Source organism: Anas acuta, chromosome Z (genome assembly GCF_963932015.1).
Source record: "Anas acuta chromosome Z, bAnaAcu1.1, whole genome shotgun sequence".
In the NCBI taxonomy this organism is placed as follows: domain Eukaryota; kingdom Metazoa; phylum Chordata; class Aves; order Anseriformes; family Anatidae; genus Anas; species Anas acuta.
In genome coordinates, this window is record NC_089017.1 from 29007198 (window position 1) to 29023089 (window position 15892).

Sequence of the window (15892 nt, forward strand, 5' to 3'; positions counted from 1 at the left end):
ACAGGCCCAGAGAGCTCTGGGGATGCACAGACCTCTGCCTTGGGATTTGGTCATGAGCCAGCTGTTGTGGGCAGGGCAATAGGAGTAATGCCATAATGACTGTCAGCTACAGAAACTACCTGTTCAAGATGAAGGACATGAGGTCCTCTTTAGACAGCTTTAGAAAGCCTCATGGTTGCAGGACCTGTCCCTGATAGGACACTTGAATCACTGTGCTATCTGCTGGAAGGACAGTCCAGAAAAGCAACAGCAACCAAAGAGGTTTCTGGAGCAAACTACCACTGCATCCTGATATCACTGATGAAGGAGGCAGCAAAAGGGAGGTGTGCTGCTGGCCCTGATACTGACGAAAAAAGAAATCATCTGAGAGGACCTTCTCCTGGTCAGAGGAAGACTTGGCTAAAGTGACCATGGGATGTTGGACTGGAAGACCCTGAAAGGAGGTATCAAGACAAAAAGCGGAATCACCACCCAGGACTTGAGGAGAGCACTCTTAAAGACTTCAATGCTCCCAGACTTAAGTTTTATTTTTTTAGGTAGTCCTGTGGGGAACCAGGATTTGGACTCAATGGTCCTTGTGGGTCCTTTCCAACTTGGGAGGGTCTGCGATTCTATGATATACTTCTCAACCAGCTCCCAAGGGTGCACCATACAAAACAACAACAAGAACAACAAACAACAACAACAACAAAAGCTAGATCAATTTCCACTGGATGATCATAACAAAAATAAAATACAAATGGTTGATGAAAAAGTATATGTGGGTGAAAACTCAATTAAGGAAGAAAAGATGCTGCAAATGCAAGTAATTTCATAGAGCACTACTTATAAATAAAAAACAGCTAAGTGTTTTCAGTGCCGTGATACAAATAATAAAGCACTTCATTTCACATGCAAGCAATAAAATATATATGTTTGGTAAAACATAGTGTTTAATATTTCACAGAATCACAGAATCACAGAATTTCTAGGTTGGAAGAGACCTCAAGATCATCGAGTCCAACCTCTGACCTAACACTAACAGTCCTCCACTAAACCATATCACTAAGTTCCACATCTAAACGTCTTTTAAAGACCTCCCATATGCACAACATATATATGTATTTATACATATTTTTACATTTCCTCTCTAGATTAAACATACAAGATGCACAAAAATATGCTTGGGTGGTGTTTCCAAGTATATATTGTGTCTCAAACCTGTGAGTTGCAGCATCAAAAAACTGCAACCTTTGCTTTGTATCCACATTTTCAGGCATGGTGTCAACAAATATAACATGAATTTTGTCACTTGTCCTTGTCTATGACTTGAAAGTGACAGTAGTTCATTGCAACTGGACACACCACTCTCTAGCAGAGTGAGACATTAAACAAGTCTGCTCTGTTGTACTATATTAAATATGGCAATTTTATATTACAGGCTTCAGACCACTAGGAAATGGAGCAGAATGCAGAAGCTGTTCTAATATTCTTTGAAAAAGACCAATTCCTGTGTAAACTCTGTTTGTGTAAGGGATGATACGGAAGGCAGCCATACAATTAGTGTGTGACACTGAGCAGTCGCAGGCGTAGCGGTTTTATGATATATAAACTTATTGGGGTTGAATTCTGATATGGTAAATTACACGGATAATAATGGATTAATCACAGTAAAATTGTTAAAAGAAATAGGAATTATAATTAAAAAGCAAACAAATAAACACACACAAAATCCTGTATGTGATACATGTTTAAGGTCAAGACATCATTTGACTTCGGATTGCATTTGGATCTGTACATTGCATTTGGATCTGTACATTGCATTGGATCTGTACAATCTTCAGATTGTAATAGCTCTCTTGCTCATTAAAACACCCAATTTGGGGCTATGAGTAAAAATACACTACTAACCCCTGAAACACATATCTGAGTAGAAAACATATATCTGTTAGAAAACAGCACCATTTTTCTGAGGTGTTTATAAAGAGATGGTTGTCTGACTGCCTTAAGAAAGAACATCTCAGATTGTTGTCACAAAAATAAAAGCATGTTTTGAATACTCTGTAAGGTTGATACTCCAAAACTTTCAAAAATTATAGATCTGTTGCAGAGTAACCATGAAACTTTTAGAAACAACACGTTCACAAGTCTCTCTCTTTCCTGGGTTTTGAATTGATAGTACTCATAATAGGACCTTTCTTAGGGATAAATCCCTTTCTTAGGGATAGAGACTAATTCTCTAGTAGAAGTTGGATCACCACACCACTTCAGGATATAAAACTTTAAGGAAAAAAACATGCCAAAGTTACTGTGAGTTTCACAATTCAAAAAAAGAGGACGAGCATTCATAGGAGGAGGAAGAACTAAACTATCTCAATGGGTTGCTCTTTATTTCCAATGAATTTAAAGGTTGTTTCTCAGACAAAACTAAGGGTGACCCATGGCATCCTACCACAGCTCAGCCTGCAAGGTGCAGGCCCTTTTATACTCACTGGTGATACGTGTATCGTATTGTTCAGTTTATGATAGTCTTGTGCTTACCTGCAGCTGATAGTTCATTTCACCTGGTTAAAACACTGATTATTTTACAAAAAATCTTCTTCCTCAGTATGTAGTGGCACTGTCCTCCACATATTTGCTTGCAAACTTTTTATACTCAGTCCTGATCTGAACAAAGCAAGCCCAAACATTTCTTCCTGTCTCTCCTACAAAAACGCATTGCCTTTCCTCCTCATTTTTACCTTCAAAAAGTCTTTGCTTTTCCTTAAACAAAAGACTAAAATACTAATAAATATTAATATTGACATTAATATTAATGGTAATAAAAACAGCAGTAGCAAAAGCCTAAAACATTCCTCTCCAGAAGAGCTAAGGTAACATTATTCTGCCAGATGGCCTCAAGAAACCTCTGAAGCTCAGAGAAGTGCCATCTTAGGTTCTCCAGTTTGTTATCTCAAGAAAGGTCCACTGCATCACACTGCAGGCAAAAATTCATACACAGACTGGCTGGGAGAACACTTTTGAATTATGAGTGTGTTAGAGGTAATGCATGAGCGCATTTTTTTGTTTTTCCTCCTAACTATGGTGAGTTGTGCAGGCCACAGGAAGGCCTCACATGAATATAAAAGAGAGAATCTTTTCAACTTTCTGTTATTCAGACACATACAAAGAAAAAAAAAATAAAAAATAAAAATCTGGTTTCCAATAAAGGATTATAGCTTGTCTTTGTTTTAAATCTCATATTTTGACTTGGATTTGGAAGGTTTCTGAAAGTTACCTGCAAGTATTTTCTGAGCTAGTTTACATGTTTTAGTAGCCATTACCCCACCTAAAAGGTAATAAATAAATAAATAAATAAATCGTGTCATTCTAGGAAGAACAATATATATATGTATATATATTATATATATATATATATATATATATTGGAAAATGTCAGAAAGATATGGTATATATTGTTCAATATATATATGGTATATATTGTTCACTAAAAGCCAAACCTTTTTTTCCTACTTACCACCTCTTCGCTGTCAACTTATATATCCATGCACTCCTTTTGAAGGAAGCTCCATCAGGAAAAACAGGAAAAAACTGGAATACAGATCTCAACATGTATAAAATGTCATATGAGGACAATTGGGGGTCAAAGAATAAAATTAGAGAAATATAGACAAATATGCTGTGTGAGAAAAATGGAACCAAGAAGCTCAATAGCCAATATAGTCAATATAGTTTAAATTGGTCAAGTCACAAAATTCACAGGAATAAGGACTGGGAATCTTCCCCAGTCCCCACCATCTACCCTCAAAATTTCTTTCCAAACTATACTGCTGTTTTAAATGAAAAGCATATTTTCTCATCAAGATTAGCATATTACTATTAAGTTGTTTATCAAGTTCACTATTAATAAAAACATTTTGGAAAACTACTGTGGTCCCTAGGGTAGCCTGAAGCATTCTATTCCAGGATGTTTCAGGAATGCTGGCTGGCTGCAAAGCTGCAATGAGAGAGAAAACTTCTGGCACGCCTGCACGTACCACAGGATTTTCTCCCTAGAGAAGCTGTTCAAGAACATGCTGTATTATAAAAGCAATGCCACAAGTGCTGTGAAATTCAACTTTTAATTAAGGGCCATCAGTGGGATTTTTATTTAAACGGCATCACATGAGATTTCTTGAGTGAAGACAATTGTGTCATCTACCAGTTGTCATACAAAATATGAATTAATACCTAACAATTGTCCTTACTAGCAGAAATAATGCTATTTGGTAACATAACGGAGTATACCTGAAACTATGAAACATCACATCAAAATCCAAGGTACCATAAAACATAAGTCAAAACAAAACATGAGTGTGTTTGTTCTTTATGGAACAATTGTTGGAAAGACTGACTTCATTTTCCCACATTTAAACATACTGTAAAAATAATCTCCCTCAGAGACAAACGAGACAGTTTTGAGGTCTTATCTGTTTTAGCTAGGTTTATAGGCCAGGGAAAAAAAAAAAAAAAAAAAAAAAAAAGAGAGAGAGAGAGAGACAAAGTCCAAAACTTTTGGATCAACAAGTTTTTAGAGACTTTTCTTACTTCCTACATCTGAGCAGTTTGATAACATGCAGAGAATTCAGTTTTCCTCAAGTTTTCCTCAAAGGATTCTGGCACTTTGATTAGACATGCAATGCAAACCAGAGACTAAGAAAGAAGACAGAACATTACAAATACCTCTGTTTAAAAACTGCATGCCTTTGACCTCTGTTAGCGTAAAATTTGTACTTCTCCAGCTGTGCAACATATATGTATATGGTACATGACGTGATTCCAGGATCCTTTCTCTTTAACATCATTTTGACTCTGAATTAATTTTGTGTTCTATTCTACTTTATCACAAAATCATCTTAAAACTTTCACTTCAGAACTAATAATGCTATTAATACTACCTGCACGTAGATGGAACTGGCAAGGTCAATTTTACTTGGTACTACTTCAGGATAGGGAGAGTTAGGATATCAACCTGAGGTGAGTACAGCCAGCAATATTCAAGTCTAGTTTCAAATTAAACATTGCACAGCTAGCCAGTTAGAAGGGGTGATTCTCCCACTATATATAGCATTGGTGCGGCTTTACCTTTAATGTTGTGCGCAGTTCTGGTCTCCAAAGCACGAAAAGGGTGTTCAGGCCCTAGAGGGCACCCAGAGTAGGGGAGCAGGGCCGACAGGAGGCCTGGAGGGCATGCCCCCTGAGGAGAGGCTGCGCACACTTGGGCTGTCCGGCCTGGAGAAGAGGAGGCCCAGAGGCAACCCCGCGGCTCCCTGCAGCTCCTGGTCACCCATGGCAGGGTGCATGGGCACAGCACGGAGTTGCGCCAGGGGAGGGCCAGGCTGGGCATTAGGAAACATTTCTGTGCCGTGAGGGTGGTCAGGCACTGGGACAGGCTTCCTAGCTGGGTGGTTGGTGCCCTGTGCCTCTCGGTGTTCACGAGGCATTTGGACAATGCCCTCAGTAACATGCTTTGGCTGTTGGAGAGCCCTGCGGAGGTCAGGAAGGTGGACTCCATGGTCTTTGAAGGTGCCTTCCAGCTTCCCTTCCCTTCCCTTCCCTTCCCTTCCCTTCCCTTCCCTTCCCTTCCCTTCCCTTCCCTTCCCTTCCCTTCCCTTCCCTTCCCTTCCCTTCCCTTCCCTTCCCTTCCCTTCCCTTCCCTTCCCTTCCCTTCCCTTCCCTTCCCTTCCCTTCCCTTCCCTTCCCTTCCCTTCCCTTCCCTTCCCTTCCCTTCCCTTCCCTTCCCTTATCCTAAAATTCTGGTTCAAAACCTGGTCTTTTTCACTATAGCAGACAGATAGGAAATAGCAAAATAAAACAAACAAACAAAAACAGACTTATACTTCCCCAAGGTGGAGGTTTTAATAGAGACCTCTGTACAACATTCTTTCTCAACAGTTTACACCATATTAGGAATAGAGAAAGAGTTCTTGTATTTGCAGACGTATGTGTAGCACACAGAGAGTACCATGTCATGTTCATGCTAAACTGGAAGTTAAAATTAACCCCATAGTAAACAAAGAAAACACCACATTTGGACCTTGTCAGGGAAAAGAAAAAAACATCATCTAATTTCAAAGTTATTAGTCTAAAGAAGGAACATTATAATTTATTATTATTATTATTTTTTTTTTAATGAATGGGGCTTCTTAAGACATCTGTCTGCATAGAATAATATATAGAAATTTCAGTATCAGCAAACTTCAGAGACTTTTTTTTTCTAAATATGAAAATCTGAGCTAAGAGAGACAGTGAATTCTGATGTTTGAACCCATGACAAGAACCCAGATTCTATGTTTCTCAAAAAAAATACCACTCTATCGTGTTGCAGGTCACTCTTCCAGTCACATCTCTCTCCCTTCCTTCTCAAACAAAAACTATTAGCATATCATTCCTAAAAATAAATATATAAATAAATAATTAGAAAACAGGTCTTCTAGACTCCAAGCAAATAAGGAAAGGATAAATAAGGTTCTAAGGAAATAAGAGTGGTTTTGGTTTTAGGCCAACTAAAACTGAGAGCAGATTATCTTGTTTTGTTAATCTGACTCTGTGTTGTGGTATTCCATCATGACACCACACCAGAAGACTTTATAGGTGTCTGCTGAGCAGAAGGAGGGTGCTGAAAGAAAAGTAAGACAATGCCTCTGCTTTCCCTCTCAGTCAATTCCTGGAATCCAGTCTGCATTGGCATTATCTTCTCTCATAGCATAAATTACCTGAGTCTGTGGCTCTCAGTCACCTCTGTAAAGAATCATTCTATTTTGGCAATTATTCCTAAAAAACAGAAATGATTATATGTTTCTGGATGAAAACTAGAATTTGTATATGGTTTATGGACCAAGCTACACTGGAGGGATCTTGACACAACCACACCGGGTACAGAAGACAAAGGTAGATTTAATTAGCCTTAATCCCTGTGTCGGTATCTTAAACAAGTCCAAAGCAGAGTCCTTGGATCTGGTCTAACTAAATCCCTGCGCATTTGGCACGGAGGATCCCACCACAACTCATGCCCTTTCTGTGAAACCACCTGCTGCAAGATAAGTATCTGTCACTAGGGACAGATGTGATACAGGTTTCATTCATGTTGACTGTTCAAGTTATATTCCATCTTGAAAAGTCTTTTCTGTCTTTTCAGAAAAATATTCTGAAATGTCTTTTCAGAAAAGACAGAAATGGCTTTTTAATGTTCTATACAGCAGTTGAGATACATCCAACCAATTCTGTCAATATAAATCAAGTAGGACTGTGTATATTTTCTATCAGAAAGAGGCAGGTGTCCAGACTTGTGTATTTAACATATTTAACATGTTTTTAACCGTGTGTATTTCTAAACATACATGTAATTGTGTATTCCATCATTAAAAAATACCAACAACACCTACAAAAGCTGTGATGGAACAATTTTTAGTCTTTTTACAAAAGGCTATTTTCTCCTATGTGGCTGTTCTAGAGGCAGTAATGCATATCTTCTTCTATTTACTACATGTATATAAAAACATGACCTAGCTTTGGAGCCATTTCACTGAACAAGAAAAAACAGGACAGAAGGAAAGATAATTCTCTGTTTTCCTGACGTGTCACCCACTGGTAACTGCAGGTTGTAATTATGTGACATAATGATTCCAGAAAACTCCAGTTTCCAGAGGCCAAGAGGAAAACAGTTTGCTGTCTTTTCCTTCCAAGAAGTCTTTGTTCCTTACACCCTTCTCAGTCTGCAAAGTTCTTTTATAGCCCTCAGCTCACCAGTGTGACAAAATTTCCTATGTACTTCCCAAGCTGAACAGGTGACTATTAGTCAGATGTATCTTTAAAGCAATGTAGTGCAAAGCTGTGTCTTTTTTTCTTTTCACCAATGAAGCATACAAGCTTGCTCTTTAACCTACTTAACCCAATCACTTTGCCAAATATGGCTTTTTTCCTTTGTAATTTGAGGATGATGAATACTTTGATCATTAAAAGCATCCTGTTGTTTAAAGATCACCCTTTCTCTGAACATTTTTACTTCTTATTGCTCCCAGACAGCACCTTTGTGTCCTTGATGATTCTTCACCTTATCACAGATTCTTCCACAGCTAAGCAATTTGCCCCACTGTTTATATGAAAGTTTCCTTTCACTCTGAAAAGGAAAATGAGATTTTTTAAAAAAGAAGATTTGACTTTAAGACTTCAGTGATTGATACCAGACTTTAAAATAGCTGCAGTTGTTAAACTGAAACTTTTTTCCAATTCTATTCTTTTTTTTTTTCCAAGTTGACTTGATTCCAAGCTGATGTGTCATTTTAACAGATTTACTCTAATTATGTCTCAATTTTAAGAGGCCATCTAGGTAAGCAACCAAATATTCAATACTTCAGTCTGTCCCTACTGAAGTTACTAGAAGATTTGCACTGACTTTCCTGGGAACATTAATCTTACCCTTGAAATATTATCTAGAAATGTGGGGTATTCAGATTTCACAGACATAAAATTTGTTTAATTCTTGTGCTCACATTTTCCATCTTTCTAGCTGCATCGTACTTTTTTCTGCTCTGCACAGCCATGCAGGAGAGAAGCAAGGAAAAAACGTACTCTTTGTTTTCTAATTTCCAAAAGGTTTTTCTGTGAAGAAAGTTGATAGTATTCTACTGTGGTATCTGGGTGGCATTGTTTCTTTTGAAGCAGAAATGCTTCAAAATGTTCTTCAGGGAATGTATAATGCGTGGTGACACTGAAAAGAGATGGTTGAGTGTGCTGCACTCACTGCAGTCACTGATTTAAAATGACCAACTAGAGGGCACAGTCATATCAGGAAAACACATGTTATTCAACCTATGTATCTTCTGGGCACCACTGTAGTATTGCAAAAAATAAAAAAGAAAGATGCCACCATAATCCTGTAACCTGTGCTGTCACTTAAACTGGGGTCAATTCTGTGTTCTCACTCTGATACTATCTTATGCTGTGAATTGTCCCTCAAAAACTGGAGTATTACTTAATTGGTAAGGCATCGTTAATATAGCAGAATTCTTTCACCTCAAAATTTAATTATTTCTGAACATCCCTAGTGTAATGACATCAACAAATTCTACCCAGTGATTTCATTTGTTTCACTGATTTTAACAACTCCAGCTATTCTACTGGCAGACTGTCCACTATCCTAGAGATCTTCAGGAAGAGCCTGCTTCTGTGGATATCTGTATGTCATCTGTGTCTTTTACTTCCTCTAACAACTGTGTTGCTTTTGGTTGACCTATTTTTGTTTGTTTGTTTGTTTGTTTGTTTTTCTGTGTGTGTATCTATCACTTGGTAAGAAACAGCTACAACAAATGTATACGGGACATCTAAACAAAAGTACTAAGGACGAGCACCTACTTAAAATTCAAGTGCAGCAGCAATTTAATAACAACTCCTGCAGAATGTGGCCATAAGGAAAGAGTTTGCACAATCTGTTCATCTGCATAATTAGTAATTGAGGACCTGAGAACAGTTGGAACATTGCTGTAGGCAACCCAGGACAGATCACTGATAACATAAATAACAAAGATTCAGATTTCCCAAAACTGCAAACATCAGAATGGTAGCTAACAGCAACCCTAATGAACACACAAAACAAACAGAAAGAAGGACAAGTCAGAAAGCCAAGAAAGGCCTTAAGACTATTGCAAAAATCAACCAGTATGACATAATTCTGAGGCATATATGTAGTTTTAAAAACAGTAATTTTTTTTTGCTTGTCATTTACGTAATAGTACAAGTGTACAAATTTTACTTACGCCAGATGCGTATTTGCAAGCAGTCCACTTGATCACTAGAGAAAATAATAAATCATATTATTTATACCCACATAGTAGCATGACTAAGCATTATCAGGAGCAAAAATTCTTGCAGCTGCAATGCAATCCTTTGCTTTCACAAGACCATGGTGAAAAAAACAGAGTGTACAAGGCACTACATAGCCAAGTGATCTGTTTGGTTGATGTAATACAACAGAGGTGGTGATGCTCTAATAATCTGAAGATTCATCCTTTTCAGTTATTTGGTTTGCTGCATTTTCAGTAGAGGCTGACAAGACACTGTACCAGGGTAGGCCCTTGCTAGATCTAAACATTTATATTTATGAGCTTCTAAGAACTTTCGTTTCTTATTAATGGTGCAAAAGCATAATCCAAATGAAACGGCTATCAACATGTAGTTTATGTGTATTTATTTATTTCACCCTAATGGCTTGCCTAAAATAATGGCACAGAAGTCTGTTGATTTATACTGGCAGAAGGCCAGAGTTTTACCACATGATACTAGATCACAATTATATATATATATATATATATATATATATATATATATATATTATTTTTTCCCATCAAAAATGCAAAAGCAATTTATCTGTTTGGGTGGTCATTACTGTTTGATTAGTAGAAATGCTCGAGGACCTGGATTATCAAATAAAGCAAAAGAAGAATCTAGGATCTCTACATTTAAAAAAATTAAGATCAAGTTATCTCAGAAATGACACCTGGAGGCAGAGCTACCTTTGAAATTCTGTTTCTTGTAAGAAAATCATGTTATTTGCTATTTAAGATAGTGGTTGGAACTGTAATGCCTTTGTTACTTCTGCATGTAGGGTAGAAAACTAGGGTAAAGGAGGAAGACAGAAATAAAAAGTAGAATCATAGAATATGACCATGTGTATCATAGAATCATAGAATCAGACCATGTGTTTGAGAGTGTTCTCCAAATGGTCTTAAACTCCATCAGGCTCAGTGCCATGGAGTTTCCCTGGGGAGCCTGTTCCAGTGCCCAACCACTCTCTCAGGGAATAACCTTTTCCTGACATCCGGCCTGAACCTCCCTACCAAAAATAAGAATATAAAAATTTGACATTGGTAAAATCACAGAAAAAGAAAGCATAGAACATAAACAACATAAATAAAACAGTTACTGCAAAAACAATTGGTTTTCTTTTAATTACATTGGTAACCTTAGAGATATGTATCTCCTGGAAGTGAAAACATCTGGTACGATCTGCTAATAACTTTTAATCTACAAGGTCCATGTTATTATCCCCGTCTTTTGGGCAGGGACTGGAGGTGAATATATGAAAAATGCAGAAGTGACTGAAAACTGAAAGGTGTCCTGGTGTTCAACAAGGGCAAGAGGGAGGACCCAGGCAACCACACACCAGTCAGACACATCTCCATCCCAGTAATGGTGATGAAACAGCTCATCCTGGATGTTATCTCCAAGAATGTGGAGGATAAGAAGGTGATCAGGAATAGTCAGCATGGATTCACTAAGGAGAAGTCATGTTTGACCAATCTGCTATCTTTCTATGATGACATAACTGGCTGAGTAGATGAGGGGGGAGCGGTGGGCATCTAACTGCAAAAAGGAGAAGGAAGTCATGAACTTCTTTCTAATGGAGGTAAAATAATTACCAGTGACTCTTAGGGAAACAAACAAAGAACAACAAAAAACTGGTATGGACAAAGAGAACATTAAAGCTTTTTCATCAGGTTCATTGTGCCCTGTAAAATTAACACTTAAGCTATTGCTTAAAATGTAGTAATCTAGACTAAATGTAGTAATCTAGCTACAGATTACATTTTATTGAGGGAAACTTGACATGGTTGATGCAATTTTTTAGAATATGCTATTAGGCAGAAATAATGAAGTCTCTATCAAACATTCATCTCTCTTTTGTTTAAATGTAACCTTCTCCTGGACCATCAAGGCACTTCCCACAGTTTGGTGAAGGAAAATACCTGAAATCATTTAATAGGTCTTTAAGGAGGTTTCATCTAACTTCTGAAACATAACAGTTCTCAAAGTAGACTCCCTTCTAAATATCATTAAATATCATTAATTTAACTCGCACATTAACCTTTACTATTATTTTAAAAGAACACAATTTTACAGGCACCAACCATCTTTAAATACTTTTCTTTACCTCCTCCATATTTACACTCAGGGCAGCATGGTATGATCTCTAATGTTGCTTGACCAACTTGATAATCTATTACAATGAAGGCTCTCCTCATTTGTGGAGGAACAACTCCAGGTATCAGTACATGCTGGGGGCATAAGGCAAAGTGTTAGCAGCAGGTCAACGGAGGTAATCCTTCCCCTCTGTCCTGGTTTCAGTTAGGACAGAGTTAATTTTCTACCTAGTAGCTGGCAGAATGTTATGTTTTGGCTTAGGATGAGAAGAGTAATAACATGCCGATGTTTTAATTGTTGCAGAGCAGTGCTTACACCAAGCCAAGGACGTCTCAGCTTCTCACTCTGTCCTGCCAATGGGCAGGCTGGGGGTGCAACAGGAGCTGGGAGGGGACAGACCCAGGACAGCTGACCCAAACGAGCCAAAGGGGTATTCCATACCATCTGGGGTCATGCTAAACAATAGATAGGGGTGGCTAGCTGGGGGAAGGAGGGCCGAACTGCTCGGGGTTAGGCTGGGCATTGGTCAGCAGGTGGTGAGCAATTGCATTGTGCATCACTTGTTTTGTACATATTATTAGTAGTAATACTATTATTATCATTATTGTTATTATTATTATTATTATTTTCCTGTCTTAATAAACTGTCTTTATCTCAAATCACAGACTTCACTTTCCCGTTTCTCTCTGCCATCCCAGAGAGGGAGGGGGAAGGGTGAGCAAACGGCTGTGTGGTGTTTAGCTGCCGGCCAGGTTAAACCAAAACACCCTCTCTGCTCAGCACTGCTGAGGCCACACTTGGAGCAGTGTGTCCAGTTCTGTGCTTGCCAGGACAAGACAGTTATTACAGAATCACAGAATCACAGAATTTCTAGGTTGGAAGAGACCTCAAGATCATCGAGTCCAACCTCTAACCTAACACTAACAATCCCCACTAAACCATATCCCTAAGCTCTACATCTAAACGTCTTTTGAAGACTTCCAGGGATGGTGACTCCACCACCTCCCTGGGCAGCCTGTTCCAGTGCCTAACAACCCTTTCAGTAAAGAAGTTCTTCCTAACATCTAACCTAAAACTCCCCTGCCGCAACTTTAGCCCATTCCCCCTCGTCCTGTCACCAGGCACGTGGGAGAACAGGCCAACACCCACCTCTCTACAGCCTCCTTTAAGGTATCTGTAGAGAGCAATAAGGTCGCCCCTGAGCCTCCTCTTCTCCAGGATGAACAAGCCCAGCTCCTTCAGCCGCTCCTCGTAGGACTTGTTCTCCAGACCCCTCACCAGCTTCGTCGCCCTTCTTTGGACCCGCTCAAGCACCTCGATGTCCTTCTTGTAGCGAGGGGCCCAAAACTGAACACAGTACTCGAGGTGCGGCCTCACCAGAGCCGAGTACAGGGGGACGATCACCTCCCTAGCCCTGCTGGTCACACTGTTTCTGATACAAGCCAGGATGCTGTTGGCCTTCTTGGCCACCTGAGCACACTGCTGGCTCATATTCAGCCGACTGTCCACCATCACTCCCAGGTCCTTCTCTGCCTGGCAGCTTTCCAACCACTCATTTCCCAGCCTGTAGCTCTGCTTGGGGTTATTGCGCCCCAGGTGCAGGACCCGGCACTTGGCCTTGTTAAACTTCATGCAGTTGACCTCAGCCCATCAGTGCAGCCTATCCAGATCCTCCTGCAGAGCCTTCCTACCCTCGAGCAGATCGACACATGCACCTAACTTGGTGTCATCTGCAAACTTACTGAGGGTGCACTCAATGCCCTCGTCCAGATCATTGATGAAGATATTAAAGAGGACCGGCCCCAGCACCGAGCCCTGGGGGACGCCACTAGTGACTGGCCTCCAACTGGACTTGACTCCATTTACCGCAACTCTTTGGGCCCGGCTATCCAGCCAGTTTCTAACCCAACGAAGCGTGCGCCAGTCCAAGCCAAGAGCAGCCAGTTTCTTGAGGAGAATGCTGTGGGAGACGGTGTCAAAAGCCTTGCTGAAGTCAAGGTAGACCACATCCACAGCCTTTCCCTCGTCCACCCAGCACGTCACTTTGTCATAGAAGGAGATCAGGTTCGTCAAGCAGGATCTGCCTTCCATAAACCCATGCTGACTGGGCCTGATCGCCTGCTTGCCCTTCAAGTGCCGCATGATGACTCCCAAGAGGATCTGCTCCATGAGCTTCCCTGGTACTGAGGTCAAACTGACAGGCCTGTAGTTTCCTGGGTCTGCCCTCTGGCCCTTCTTGTAGATGGGCGTCACATTTGCTAGCCGCCAGTCAACTGGGATCTCCCCCGATAGCTAGGACTGCTGATAAATGATGGACAGGGGCTTGGCCAGCTCCTCTGCCAGTTCTGCCAGTTATGGACATACTGGAGTGAGTTGAATAAAGGGTTTTGAAGATGGCGAAAGGACTGAAGCATGTCTGATATGGGGAAGGTTTGAGAGAACTGGGACTCTAACCTGCAGAAGAGAAGTCTCATGGGAGATCTTATCAATGTGTATAAATACCTGACAGGAAGAGGCAAACAGGATGGAGCCAGGTTCTTTTCAGTGGTGCTTTGGGCCATGACAAGAGGCAATGGACACATGCTGAAGCACAGGAGTTTCCCTCTTGTCCTGGTTTAACCCTGGTAGGCAGTTAAATAACACATAGCAGCCCTCTTACTCTTCCTGAGTAGGACTGGGGAGAAAATCAGATGGGTAAAAGTGTGAAAACTAGTGGATTGAAATACTTTAATAGGTAAAGCAAAAGCAGCACACACAAGCATATTAAAACAAGGAATTCATGCATTAATTCCCATCAGCAGGTAGATGTTCAGCCTTAATCAAGAAAACAGGGCTCATCATGCATAATGGTTTCTTGGGAAGGCAAACACTGTCAGTCTGATTGTCCCATCCCTACCTTCTTTCCCTCCCAGCTTTTATTGCTGATCATGACACTATATAGCACATGGTATTCTTTTGGTCAGTTGGGACCAGATCTGTTGCTTCCCAGCTTCTTGTGCAGCCTCAACCTCCTTACTGGCAGGACAGTGTGAGACACAGAAAAGTCTTTGACTCTGTCTAAGCAGTGCTCAGCAACAATCAGAACATCAGTTTGTTAACATTGTTTTCATCACAAATCCAAGACACAGTGCCATATGAGCCTCTCGGAAGAAAATTAGCTGTATCTTAGCCCATATCAGGACACCTTTGAACATCAGGAAATACTTCTTTACTGTGCAGATGACTGAGCACTGGTACCACATTGCCCAGAGAGGTTGTGGAGTCTCCCCTTCCACTGAGATCTTCAAAAACCACCTGAATAGGGTCCTGGGCAAGTGACTCTAGGTCGTCCTGTCTGAGCAGGGTGGTTGGCTCAGATGACCTCCAGAGGTCCTTTCCAACCTTAACCATTCTGTAGTTTTGTCATTCTATAAAATGACTGGCTTGGTAGATAATGGGAGAGCAGTGGATATTGCCATATTGGCTGCCTTAACTTCACTAAGGCATTTCATACTGTCTTCCATAGGATCCTCACTGGGAAGCTGTTGAAATATGGACTGTATGGGCAGACTGTAAGGTGGATCAAAAACAGGCTGAATGACCTGGCCCCAGGCTGGTGATCAGTGGCACAAAGTCTAGTTGGAGGCTGATAACTAGCTTTGAATCCCAAGGATCAGTCCTGGGTCTAGTCTGGTTTAACATGTTCATTAATGATCTGGATGATGAGGCAGTTTACCCTAAACAAGTATGCAACTGATACAAAACTGGGAGGAATGGCTGATGTGCCAGAGGGTCCTGCTGCCATCCAGAGCAACTATGACAGGCAGGAGAAATGGTCTGACAGGAAACACATGAAGGTCAGCAAGAGGAAGCGTGAAGGCCTGCACCTGGTCAGGAACAACCTCAGGCATGAGTACATGCTGGGGGCCACATGCTGGGAGGAAAATGAGCAGAAAATCACCTGGAGATCCTGTTC